We start from the raw sequence: 14,408 nt of genomic DNA, 5'->3' as shown, positions 1-14,408 counted from the left end.
TTTCATTTGAAGACAAAAGTATTGTGATCTGAGACCTTCTTCAGCCAACTCAACCTAATTTAACGTATTTACGAACAGAACAATTAAATAACAAATCCGAAAGTGTACAGTGCGCATATTATGAGAATTGAAAGATTCTCAAAACGATGCCTAACAAAAAGTCACAAAAATCTTTCATATGGAACCGAAAGTGAGCAAAGTGTCAGATCCCATGATGAAATGCCATCACTGAGCTTGGAAGGAAACCCCCGGCCTCTCCAGGCGTTTGCAAAATGAAGAATTCTTGTCCTATATTCTAAAAACTGTCCTTGATCTTGAGTCCTGCTCCTCAACTGTACCGTGTTTTGAAGAACATTCAAAACTCCCTTCAGTTCGACCTGAGCAGAATCCATTGGGATCTCAGAGGGAGGCGTATAAATGGGATTCAGCTACCAACCGTGATCCAGTAAAGAGCAGAACACACCGGACGGACATCGCTGTTCTGTTCAGGCACAGTATTATAAGTACTTAGAGCTGCAAACCAGCGTTGCGGGAAGGGTTTCAAAGCTTAAAAGTCTGGTGGTATCCTGAGGATTGAGAGTAATTGATAATCTGGGCATTTTGGTTGCCAATCTTGAGATTTTTACAACCCTCCGTAGATCAAGGCAACTCAACAACTTGCATTTATGTAGCACCCCTCACTGGGCAGCCTCCCGGTCTGCTTAAAAACTCAGTGATGTACTGCATTTAAAAACAGCTGATAAATTTCAAACGACAGTGTCCTGATGAGAACAGTGGTGTTTCTAAAAAAAAAACTCCGCTATCTAATGTCAGGGTTAATCTGGACTGTGATTGTGTTGGAGGAAGTTTTATATCTGCTGCCCATAACTCGAGAACAGAATGTTTGCTCTTATTGATATTTTGTTCACATCCCGAGAGATCTCCTATAGCTTCTAATCTCCGCTCACAGGCGTGAAAATCTGTGGTGACATTTATTGTCGCAGCAGGAAAACACTTGTCAACAAAGTGCTGATCTCTTTACTATCTCCGCTTTTTTAAAATAAAAGAAAATAAACGATTGCTTTATCCTGGCTCGAGAGTACTTCTGTTGCTCAACTTGCTCACTATCATAATTTGGATGACGTGAGCTCCAGCAGGGACGAGATCTGTCTGAGGTCTGTCTGGTTGTTTGATCACCTGTGGGCTCAAGTGAAAATGGACCGAGCTGGGCATCAGCTACTAAACACTCATTTTGGTGTCCTACCTACTCTGCGGCCTGGGGTTGGGAGGGTGCCAGTTGATGATGCTAATTCGCTGCAGATTGAATTCAGACGAGTGAAATCTACCAGTAATTGAATGATTTATTTTACAGGAGAACTTTTACTTGCCTGTCAAGCGCAAGTTTTGTCGTTTTAACCTGCTCTTCCGAAAGCAAGCTGAGAACCAGCTTAAGGGTATCGTGTACATCAGTTGTGTAGATTGACACGCCCAGCATTGCTGACTACGTCACGCAATAACAAGGGATCACAGAAACACCATTGATTAAGGTTAAAGCAATTGCATCTGAAGAGTTTTTCCCCTGTAATTGGCCTAATTGTTTTAGTCAATTGGTGTTATTCATTCCTAGTTTGATTATTGTTTAAATGTTTTGGCGTTAACAGTAATAATTGATTACTGCCAACTGACTACCGCCAGTGATAATGTGCCACAATACTAATAGTAATTCTTGCATTTGATATAGCACCTTATCATGTCGTTGAGACAATAACAAAATTACATTTGTGAGGCGCCTTTCACATCGGGAGGACGTCCCCAGGCGCTGGACAGTCAGTGTTTCGGACCCAATCTGGGGATCGAGGAGGTGGAGAGCAGGGGGGAAGGAGGGTGACCGAAGGCACAGTCACAGAGGAGGGTCTTGAGATGAGTCTTGAAGGAGGCAAAGGAGGGGGCGAGGCGGAGGGACTGCGGAATGGAGTTCCAGAATGTGGGGGCAGAGTGTCAAAAGGCCCCCCAGCCTGTCCATCAATGTCTCAAAGCTCTTCATGGGATATACTGTGAAATGAATTGACTGTAAATTTTGCGTGTTAAACAATTGCTAGAAACGTGGTAAGTTTACCCCCAACAACAGCCAAATTACATTTGTACAGCACCTTTCACATCGGGAGCTGTTACACTGTCAAACCAATGATTGGATGTGATGATGCCTTCAGATGAATGAAATCCCCAAGAATCGTTCATGTGAAGAAACCCCTTCATCCCAGTATCCATCTGACTGCCTTACCATTTACAGCCTCCAGCTGTTTCTCAAAGGGAATAAGTGGTGAAGTCTTTCAGAATAAGTCTGCCTGGTACCCGATGGTTTAGGAATTGTATGTGGAAAGACAAAAGCCCATTCAGCCCATCGAGTGTGTAAGCGCATCTACACTTTGTGTTAACACGTTTCGCCCTCAAATATACAGTCAATTCACTTTACAGTGTGTTCTGTGAAGCGCTTTGGGACGTCCTCCCAACGTGAAAAGCGCTATATCAAATGCAAGGATTATTATTACTATTGCCACCGACTCCTCAATTTACACGTGAGTGTTCGTGGATGCTATATGTATTGGAAAGCTCACCGGACTGAATTGGGGAATTAAACAGGTGCTATCAGTTCATTAATGCATTGTACCTTTCATTATAATCCTTACATTTGGTAGAGCGTCTTTCACGTCAAGTGGACGTCGCAACGCGCTTTGCAGAATATGCTGTAAAGCAGAGTGACTGTATTTTGTGGGAGAACTCGGCAGCCAGGTTGTGCACTGTAACATCCTACAAGCAGCCATAAAGTGAATGACCGATTTTATTTACCAAATTCAGGGCACTGGGAGAAACTCCCTTCTTTCGGAAGAAAGCAGTTATGCTTACAAAATGATAAAAGCGAAGGGTTGCTTAAAATTATTCTTTTCTAATTGCCTCTTGACACAGACTAACTTATTGCAATCGAAAAGAGCGAATTAAATCTGCCACCAAAAATGCGGTTCAATGAGAGAAAAAAAAAGCAAAGCGATGTTCTGTTATACTGGAGGACAATTGCTCGAGGTCGCTCTTTGAAACCTGGCATAATGTTTGAATGTCTCGACAGATGCAGAGTTAAAATAGCTTCATTCTGGGGCGCTGTCAGCCCTCAACCTAATGAACACCAGAAATGCCGGAGTGATTTGGCCAGAGTTAAAGGTGGTCCAAAAAGGAGTATTCAATTTTCCATCTTGACTGACCAGATTGTGCAGAGAGTAGGGAATGGAATCACACACTGCCATCTGTTAGGTAGGGATCAAATAATAGGTTTTCAAGTCCCTAATTAAACAAAATTGTCTTCTCTCTGCCAGCTCTGACCACACAGTATTAATTTTGGCCTGAGATTACCTTCCATTGGACCAGCCAATGACAGATGGTGGGATGTTGTCACGCCTGGAGAGAAAGTCAACTTAAACGTCCGTCCCAAAGTCAGGTATAAAAGTCAAACATGAACTGCTGACAGAGTGGATGCATTGAAGGTTATTAATGTATATTTGCCTGGGTTTCGCATGTTTCACTTACTTAAAATGCTATTAATTACCTACCTTTACACTGTGCATGATATCTATCGTAATAATAATCGTTGAATGTGTCAACTTAGCCCCATACTTAACAGTATCCAAACCAGTTTGAGAGTTTCACCTTTGTATGGGAATTTCCTTGTGTCTGGAAAATAATAATAATAATCCTTACATTTGATATAGAGCCTTATCACGCCTGTGAGACGTCTCAAAGCGCTTTACAGAATATACTGTAAAGTGAATTAACTGTATTTTGTGAGCGAAACGCGGCAGCCAATTGCGCACAGCAGCGTCCCACAAACAGTCGTGGATTGAGTGTCCAATATATATATTTTTTTGTCTCTAGTGGCAGAAGTCAGGACCAGCAATGCTTACAGTCAATCTCTTGTTTTGTTGTTCGGTGTGTTTTATAATGTCACTTTGAAGTGATATTTTCCATCAGGGCAGGTGCTTTTTTTTTTTAACATGAAAAAGAGATTCATCCCCTGTAGCTTTGATCACTTAGAGGACGGTTTAATTGAGTTTGCTATTGATTGATTTTTGTGATGTTAAAAATCATGGCTCTGCTCATCAGCCATGCATTTCCATTCATTATTGCTGAAATGACTGAACTTTTTTTTTTCTTCTCCTACCCTCCCACCTCTCTCTCTCTCTCTCTCTCTGTCACAGCTCCAGCAATGTGTCGGTGCGTGAACCATCCAGTTGGATTGAAGGCTTGTGAAAGCAGTTATGTAGTGCGCTTGTCGACAGGCATAATTTACTGGGGAGAATATTGATGAAATTACATCTTGATAGTGCGGTTCGAAAAACCAGGGTGAAAAATTAGGTGACCTTGAGTCTGATAGCATTGGCTACGTTCTCATACACTGGAAACCCAGCTCGGTCTTGTCAGGTGCATCACTTTACATTGTTTTATCTCTCGCCGGCAGAGAGCAGACGATAGATAAATGGAGTGCCAGGGTTTAGTTACGCTTTACTCTTTACAGGAATGGACTGTGTTGTGCTGAGTGACCTCTTCGGTTCAATTGAATTGAACTGACTTGTGAAGACGCAATAATTAATTCCTCCGGGAATTATTTAAACATATCTGGACCATGTTTACACACCCCTCCCCATCCCACCCCACCCCACCTCTCCAAAAAAATGACACGCTCCATATTACCCACACACACAATTTATTCAAGAAACAGCCATAAAACGTGTGCTATCCCTTTTATGTTGTTCAACACAGCCTGAATTGTATAGTGTGTGTACACGTACCAAACAAGTCACCCTGTGATTCCAATGATCCTGTTGCAGTTATGTCTGAAAATCCAGCACTTTCTAAAGCGGTTTCGTTTTTTTTTTCGCGTTCGTTTAAAGCGATTTACGATATTTGAAAGCTTCCTGTCGGAATGATCTTGGGGGCAAGATTCAACCGGACCCCCTCTCCCCCCCCCCCCCCCCCCCACACACACACACGTTCCTCCCTACGTGAAATATGCATGTAGAACAATTCGAGCCTCTCTCATTCACTGAGACAGATCAGCTTGGCAGGTAGTGAAATATTCCCCTTGAATGGTCGCGAGTGCTATTTCTAATGAAAATCAAATCAGAGCGAGTGCAGGTGTCAGGCCGGCTCAGTGACTCGCTCTCGTCTCAGAAACTTCTGAACTCCACGTGGGGACTTTGAACTCGCAAATTCCTTTTGGTCGGCCGACAAAATAAATGTTCTCGATTGATTATTTCTGGATTCGAGTCGTAAATCAAGAAGCTCCTTCAACGGAGTGTTTCAAAACTGCAATAACATAATAATTAATTGATAAATATAATAATAAATATGTATATCCTGCAGCACAGGGCTGAAAGCAAAACATGGATAGTTTTCCAGAGGTGGAATGACAAACAAGCGTACATTTCCAATGTATTTCTGTGTGCGTTGGGGTGGAACAGGAGTAATTGTGACCACTGATGTGATAATGATCACGTACTGTAATTTCTATCCTCGAACCTACCCCAATTGTTTGGTATATAAAATACCGCAAATGTCAAAATATTTCAGAGTAGAATGGTAATGGAAGCAATGTACAACAATAGTAATAATCCTTGCTATTTCATATAGCGCCTTATCACATCTTCGAGACGCCTCAAAGCGCTTCACAGAATATACTGTGAAGTGTAGTGACTCTATTTTGCGGGCGAAACACGGCAGCCACTTGCGCACAGCAGCGTCCCACAAACAGTCATGGATTGAGTGACCAAATTATTATTATTTTATTTGAAGGGATTATTACCCCAGAGAGCGATTGGCCAATCAACTAACAACCGGGGTCCTACTTACTGCTGTGTAAACAGCGGGGTGTGGGGTAAGGAAACTTGCATAAGGTTTTGCCCTGTCCAGGAATGGAACTCAGGTCCTCTGGCTCGCGAGGCGATTGCTCTAACCACTGAGCTACGAGGCTCCACAATCAGGCGTCCCAACGCTTCTTTTTATTTTCTGAATAAAGGGAAACTGTGGCATTGTCCGAAAATCCATCTGCTAGCCACAGAATTGCCATTAAAGTCCTCACGATCCCTGGATCTTTTGTTGCTAAGAAAATGCGTATCTCAGGCAACTAAATAGAGACTCGGATGCAAAAAATCAAGCGATGGGATGAGCCATGGATTGATGCACTCAGACCTCAGGGGAATGTGCTGATACCTGTCTGAATCTGTAGATAAGAAGCACAGGCTTGTGTCATCAGCAAAGCGAGGGGACATTGGGAAAGAGGGAGGGAGTGGGGGAGGGAGACTTAACCCTTTGAAGTTTACAGTAACACTCCTGCAGCCACACAAAACAAATTGCAATTTCTTGTCAGAAGAAAACACAAGAGAAAGCCACTGCCAATCCCTTAAAAAATAATAATAATTTGGTCACTTCAATTCACCACTGTTTGTGGGACGCTGCTGTGCGCAATTGGCTGCCGCGTTTGTCCCACAACATATACAGTCAATTCACTTCACAGTATATTCTGTGAAGCGATTTGAGACGTCTCCACGATGTGATAAGGCGCTATAATCGAATGCAAAGATTATTATTATCGTTATTACGGTCTCCTCGTGCATTCCCCTAATCTCCCATTGTATAACGTTCAACAGGGGGTGGGGGGGGGGACTTGCGTGGATGTTACACGGGAGGAAATGTGCATGTCTGAGAGATGCAAATGAAACTGGGAGATGACAGGATTAATGGACTCAAGATGAACAGTCTGGGGCAGGATATACAGAGCCATGCTTGAAGGTCATGATACAAGGGACTGTTTCACACATTTGTCTACGTTAAATAATATCCAGTGCGTCTCCCCAAACCGCTCTCCCCACCACCCCCCCAACCCACCCCAGCAGTTTGCGTTCACTAACAGCTGATAGCAACAGCCAGGGTGGATGGCAGTCACAACGTTCCTTCGCTTTGTACCATTACATTTGTATAGCGCCTTTCACTTGGGGATACAGTCAAGTCATTTTACAGTTCATCCTGTGTTGTATCAAATGCCAGGATTATTATTATTGTTATAGCTAGCGCGGTTTACAATTATAATAATCCTGGCATTTGATACAGCGCCTTTCACATCTTCAAAACGTCTCAAAGCGTTTCACAGGATATATTGTAAAGTGGAGTGACTGCGTATTTTGTGGGCGAACGTCAGCAGCCAATTGTACACAGCAGTGTCCCACAAACAGTCGTGGATTGAATGACCCAATTATTTTTTTTGCAGGGATTATTAACCCTGGAAAAGTGATCCGCCAATCAACTAACAACCGGTTCCTATTTACTGTTAGGTAAACAGAGGCGTGTGTGTGTGTGGGGGGGTGTGGAGTAAGGAAACTTGCCCAACGTTTCTCTCTGCCCGGGAATCAAACCCGGGTCCTCTCGCTTGTGAGGCGAGTGCTCTAACCACTGAGCTACAGGACTCCGCCGTAATGTCCCAGTCTGCGCAGCCTCCCTATCAGTGGGGCAGTGTCGCTGATTCATGACCGGTCGTTATCTTACACTGTGCGACACAGGATCCTCTCAGCTCGGGCACAGACGAGGAAGATTACAGTCTGGACGGCAAAGACTTCATCTTATCTCTGGTTTCAGGTCACGAGTGTCGGGGCAGGTGGGCGGGAACTGCTTGTATCTCAACCTGTTGGGTGGGGGGGGGGGGTGGGAGATGTGTAGCCGTTTCATAAATCATAGCATTTGGTGCTTTCTAACTGTGGTGGAGGTGGTGGGGGAGGTGATCAGGTTAGCGGGTGGGGGGTGAGGGGGAGGTGATGAGGTTAGCGGTTGGGGGGTGAGGGGGAGGTGATCAGGTTAGCGGTTGGGGGGTGAGGGGGAGGTGATCAGGTTAGCGGGTGGGGGGTGAGGGGGAGGTGATGAGGTTAGCGGGTGGGGGGTGAGGGGTCGGTGGGGACAGCGAGCTCAGTGGAGTTTCTGGGGACTGGGCTGGATGGATGAGGAGAGGCTGCAGTCTGTTCTTATTAGGGATCAGCTGTTTTATGGATGTATATTTATTCTATGGGTGTGAATAATTTCACAGCTCACCGACATTATAATTCATTGCAGTGATTCACGGCTTAATTGTCTGATGCACTGGGTACGGCCCAGGGTGCAGTTAAAGCCTAGTTGGAACAGCACGATGGCACAGTAATACATAACAGGACAGAGTTTTATACCTCTCTCCCCCCCACCGCCCCAAGACACACACACACACACACACACACTTGGTGACTTGCTGAGTTTTGTTCTGTTATCTGAGCAAACAAGGTGGGGCCGGGTTAGGGAGCACTTAATAATAATTATAATAATTATAATAATAATAATCCCTGCATTTGACACAGTACCCGCCTTATCACGGCTTCGAGATGTCTCAAAGCGCTTCACAGGATATACTGTAAAGTGAAGTGACTGCACATTTTTGTTTTATTTAAAAAAAACTATTTTTTCATGAAAATTGTGATTTTCGTACAGATGTTAAACCGAGCTCCAGTCTGTGTGCCCGTCCGGGTTTGGACGTTAAAGATGCCATGACGCAATCCGTCAGCGTGTAGTGACTGTGCACTGCGCGGACACGAAGTGAAACGAAGGTCTGCGGTTCGAACTGACTGCCTAAAATCGGTGTCAAAAAAAATAGTCAGCAATTTCTGAAGGACCCTGGGATTGGCAGTGAGATGAATTAAAAAGCAATTCTGCAGAGGGTGCTGTTCGGAGATTAGAGCTGCAGACACGTTGACAGATCTGCATTGCACCAGGGCACACTGATGCACTGCTGCTTAGTGTTGCAGTTGACTTGCACTTTGGCATTCATTACACCCACCAAACACTCGCAATGACACCTTATCCCAGTGCACTCTCCTACGTGCAGGAACATACGCAGTATGTTAATCGTTGCCATTCTCCAGCTGAAAAGAAACAGAACACCGAAGGTTCGCGGTGACGCACAGGTACAATCCGCTCGGTACATATAATATATATATATAATACATATATCCGTGTCCCGATTTGGCTACCACCAAGTGAACCGTGAAGCGAGCGCGGAAAAGAATCAAAAATACTTAATTTTCAGATATCACAGAAGTCCTCGCAAACAAGATTCTGAGACGCCAATGTTTCTCGCGGCCGTTTGTCTTAACATTTAAAGATGTTCAATTCGGTCGCGATCTGGAAGCTGATTTTCCACGTTTTTGTTTCAGAAAGGATCCAGCTGCCAAATTAATCAATTAATAATAATGATCACCCTTGCGTCTTATACAGGGCTTCATCACGTCATCAAAAAGCCTCAAAGCTTTATCTCAAAGAGTGTCATAGGTGGCAGACGTAGGTGGAGCTACTCAATCTGGTTTTGAGTTAAAAAATCCTCGTCCTCACTTTCAAAGCCCTCCATGATCTCGCTCCTCCCTACCTCTGTTGTCTGCTAACACGGGTTGTTGTCGTTGTTGGGCTAGATACTCTAGCGTTGTGGTATCCGCATGTGTCGGACACCCGGCTGACCAACTTGTTATTAACTGCGAGGTCCACAGCAGAGAAACGTGTGCAGAACCTGACACAACCTCAATGCTGCGGAGATACAAACAGGAAGCAAATGACAAACCTGTAGCCCAGGAAGACCTGCGAACATAAGGACATAAGAATTTGTTGGCGAAAGAAGACCAAATTCCAACTAGTTCGCCTTCCACCCTCCCAGCAGTCGCTTGACATGTCGGGTCCCCAAATTACAATACTGTATCCCCAGATATTATTTTCTAGCAGAATAAAATAACCTCTGAAGTGAAACCGTACAACAACTCGCATTTATACAGCGCCCTTCAATACCATCCCGAAATGCTTAAACCCTCAAGAGGTTAGCTTCATAGATCAAAGGAGTTCTCTGCCACGTTACTGTGTCGGGTATAAATAGATCACTTCACCAGCCGAGAAACAACATTAAGATTATTGGATTCGAAGTCGCTGCCTGTTGTGTTTTTATTGACCTTTGTGTAACCACTTTTCTCAATCTGATTGAGCTAAAGGAGAGATATTACCCGCAGTAAAGTTGGTGTAATACGCTTTCCATGAGCCAAAATATCGCTCAGTGACATCAATACTTTTTTATATTATTTACTGTGTAAGCTTCGGAGTGCAGCTTGCTTAAGCAATGTGGCGTAACAGGCTCGAGGGGCTGAATGGCCTCCTCCTGTTCCTATGCCCAACTCACTGCTCTGCACCTCCAGCGTGAAACAGTTGGGGAGAAATTTTTGAGTTTTCATAACCTGTTCTTTGTGTTAATTAGCACAAGGCATACACTATAATAATCCTTGCATTTGACATATATAGCACCTTACCACGTCAAACAGCTTCAGAAGATTTACAGCAATGTGGAGTGGCTGTGTATTTTCTAGGCCAACGCCTATTTGTGCACAGCGATGTCCCACAAACGGCCATGAAGTGAATGAACGATTCTGGGGGGATTGTTGGCTGGGAAACCGGGCGAAACTCACTGCTCTTTTCAAGTAGCGCCACAGGATCTTTTAACGTCCACCCGACTCGGCAGACGGGACCTCGGTTTAGCACTGACGTGAGCAGGGCAGCATCTCAAAGAGTACAGAGCTCCCTCAGCATTGCATTGGAGCTCCACCTCCCTGTCCCCCACTACCCATAGACGTGAGATAAAGCTGCCCATTGTGTCTGTCTCTGACTAAGTGTTCAGGCACTGAGTCAATCGTGGCTGACTCTTGTAGTCACAGGCAATCTAATTTGGTAATGCACAACACATTACAATAGCACTTGATTAAGCATTGCTGTTAATGGCTGTTGTTTGTAGGTACTCCAAAGGGAGTGTTCCCTGTCATCTCCCTACCTACCTACCTACCTACACACACATTAGTGCAGGAATTCTCCACACGGAGCTGAATAGCAGTTCAATCGGGTCTGAAGTGCTCCTTTTTGCCAGCAATATTGTCGAAGACAATTCTTGGCAGCCCTCTGTTTATTCGGGTGCCAAATGGAATCAAACACTGTGGAATCCCATTATGCAGAATAGATTGGATAAGCAAAGCAGGTGCTTAGAGTCAGCCTTGCAGTTCTGTGCATTAAGTCAGGACAGGAGGGTGAAAAATGTTAGAAATTGGTAAAGGTCATTCCAACGACATCGCCTCGATAGTGAGCATCAACAGCATCTTGTATGTATATAGTGCCTTTCACTTCGAGCGGGAGAATGTCTCGAAGCGCTTTGCAAGGCTTGACTGGGAGCCTGAGCTTGGGGGAAAGAGGGAGATGAACAGGAGGAGGAGGAGTGAGGGGAGGAAGGTGACCGAAAACATACAGTCAAAAAGGTAGGTCTTAATGTGGGCTTTGAAGATATAAATGTGTGTCGTGGCCCAGTGTTAGTTACGTGAGATCGTGTTAAACCAATCGGGATAATGCAACCCTTGTATTCGGTGTAGCCTCGAGACGTCTCAAAGGCCTTCCATAGGAATTACTGTAAAGTGTAGTGACTGTGTTCTTTTGTAGGTCAGGATGTTAAGTGCTGAAGGGCTGGACTTCCCAATTGCTTGCTCCCAAGACAGGAACTCAGTCTCCGGCACAGTTCCCAGAACCTTGTTAAATAGATGATAAAGTCAACCTTGCAAGTATTGAATTAGAAAAAAAAATGCATAACAGTATCCTTCATCACTCGAATGGATTTCGAGGTTAGTATCATGTTTTCCCCCACCACCCCACCAAAAAAAATTGAACTTAAGATACCTGGCTGTGTCCTGGCTAATGTTTAACACCAATGGCCACTTTGGAGGTTACGGCTAAAGTGCACTTTCAAGGCCCGAGCTGACTTTCTGCCTCGGCAGTAATGCAGTGCATCGCTGAGAGCAACACAAAACCATCACTGGCCTCGAGGAGAGACATCAACACAGCAATAATTTACTTTATATTTTATGAATAGCTCCACTTCCAAAGTGCTTGCAGATTTCCAAATTAGGCTGTGAGACACAGACATAGCATTACACATGACACGTGCAGCACGCAAACAGGCCATTGGGCCCCAGACTAGTCCTTGTCTGTGTGTGCCATCCTCCCCTCCTGCTCGGCCTCTCTCCCAAGCCCCTCTACTTACTCCCTCATGTCTAACGTTCAACTTCTAACATCGAAAATCAAAGTTATTCCCAAATCTACGTGTCGGGGCAGGGAGGACGGGGAATTTCAGATGTTCCAGATTCCAAATGCCATCAATTACTTTTAGAAATCATCTTCGATCCCCCCTCTCACCCACCCACAAATATGGGGGATATTGGTAAAGTCTAGGGAATACCTCTGTGATGGTTGAGCCTAGAGGGACTATTTAAAAGTCTTGGACATTACCAGGAGGGTGTGTCTGACTGGAAGGAAGGTGAGTGGCTCTTTTGGTTGTGGTTTTAAAAAAACACAGTTTATAACTTTTACATAAATTCTTATTGGTAACCAAGGTCTATGGTCACGTCCCCATCTCTTGTTTCTCACACATGCTGTCTGTCCTGTGTGAAGGGCAATGTATAAATGCCAGTTGTTATTGTTTAATTCTCTTCACGGTGTATTCTGTGAAGCTCTTTGATCCATCTTAAAGACATGATAAGGCGCTAGATCAAATGCAAGGATTATGTATAGAATCATAAAATGTTATAGGACAGAAGGAGACCATTGAGCCCATCGTGCCTCTGCCGGCTCTTTGAAAGAGCTACCGACTAGTTCTACTCTCTCGCTCTTACTCCATAAGCCATGCAATTTTTTCCTTTTCAAGTACCTATCCAGTTCCCTTTTGAAAGCGACTATTGACTCTGCTTCCACACCCTTTCAGGCAGTGGGTTCCAGACCCCACCCCCAGAGAAAACAGTTTCTCCGTATTTACTCTTATCAAAACCACTTTGCTGTTCAAAGCAATGGTGATACGGGTGAATCCAGGCCAAAGAACCAGCCCAGTTTGAGCTACGTTTGTGTACAGCCGGCGAGTCCTTCCTTCCAGATGACATGCAATGGAACTTTGCAATTTCGTAGGGAAAGGGCGGAATCCTGTGAGATTATTTCCAACACATGGCGACCAAGCAAGGAGAGGAGAGTGAGAACGGGATGTGCAGCAGGAGCTCCTCGGGCCTTGGAGCGCGTGTCTGTGAGGACCAGTCCATCTGTCACGGGCTCGGAATAAGTGCTTTCAAAACCATTAGTGTTTTTAGGGTAATGGAGTGTCTGTCAGGGGGCTTGATGCGAGCGCCTGAACAGCTGAGTTTGAATAAAGTACAGTAATAGGTCTCTACTCCAGCCTGTAGGATTGTACGTCCCTGTTCTGAAGGTACTCTCTGGCACTCCTCTCACTCCGTGGTTTCAATACTGATTTGAGGCAATATCTGACGTCAATAGTGCAGGCAAATTCCCCTCCCACTGTACGTGGTCCAGGTGGGGTTTTGTCCCCTGCCTTCCAGAGGTAGTTTAGGGAACGGAAATTTGGGTAATACACAAAATACACAGTCACTACACTTTAGGGTATATCCTGTGAAGCCCTTTGAGGCGTCACGACAATGTGATAACGTGAATGCAAGAATTATTATTACTACGTGCTTTGCTTTAGACCACAGGAGACGCGTGTGTGTATATTATATATTACATACATACATATAATATATATATTGCGTCTTTCACGTAGGATATTTGTTAGGTCATGGATGGTATCACGGGATACGGGGCAAGGGTGAGTAATTGGAGTTGAGGTACAGACCAGCCCTGATCTTGTAGAATGGCGGAACAGGCTGGAGGGGCTGAACGGCCTGCTCCTGTTTCTATAAGATCGCGAGGTATTAAACGAGTGACGGGTGCGGCCCCTCTGGAGCGAGCCCAGGCTCGCGACGTTGACCGCTTTTACGTCTCCAGCCCACAGACATCGCGGGCGGTTAAGGTATTCCTCTTGAAACATCTGCCAGAGCCTTGCAATCAAGAGCCCGAATCAAAGAGAGCCAACAGCGCCCCCTATTGGAGAGGTAGCATTGCAGCCTCCGGCTCAGCAGAGAACCCATCAGAGCCCCCAATCCTCTGCCGTCTCATTTGTTCTTCGTGTCCATCCGCACCTTCGGTGTGTCAGCTCTCGCTCAGTTCCTGATGAAGCTCTGTCAAGCTCCCCATCCGGCGCTGGCTCATTCACCTGTGAAAGCGTTATTTCAGCAGGAGAGAAAATTAACAAGAGGGCTTTTTTTTTTATATTCCCTTCGCTGATCATTGCTTTTGTCCCTTTTGAACTTAATTTTTGCCAGAAGTCATTGTAATTCGGTGACTATTTGTCACTGTCAATCTCGAAGGGGCTCTGTTGCTGGGGAAGCTTCCTACTCGACTGCGGAGTTTGACGTTTAGACAAGAAGATG

Source organism: Callorhinchus milii, unplaced genomic scaffold (assembly GCF_018977255.1).
Source record: "Callorhinchus milii isolate IMCB2004 unplaced genomic scaffold, IMCB_Cmil_1.0 Scaffold9, whole genome shotgun sequence".
In the NCBI taxonomy this organism is placed as follows: Eukaryota; Metazoa; Chordata; class Chondrichthyes; order Chimaeriformes; family Callorhinchidae; genus Callorhinchus; species Callorhinchus milii.
Note: the sequence above shows the minus strand (reverse complement) of the source record.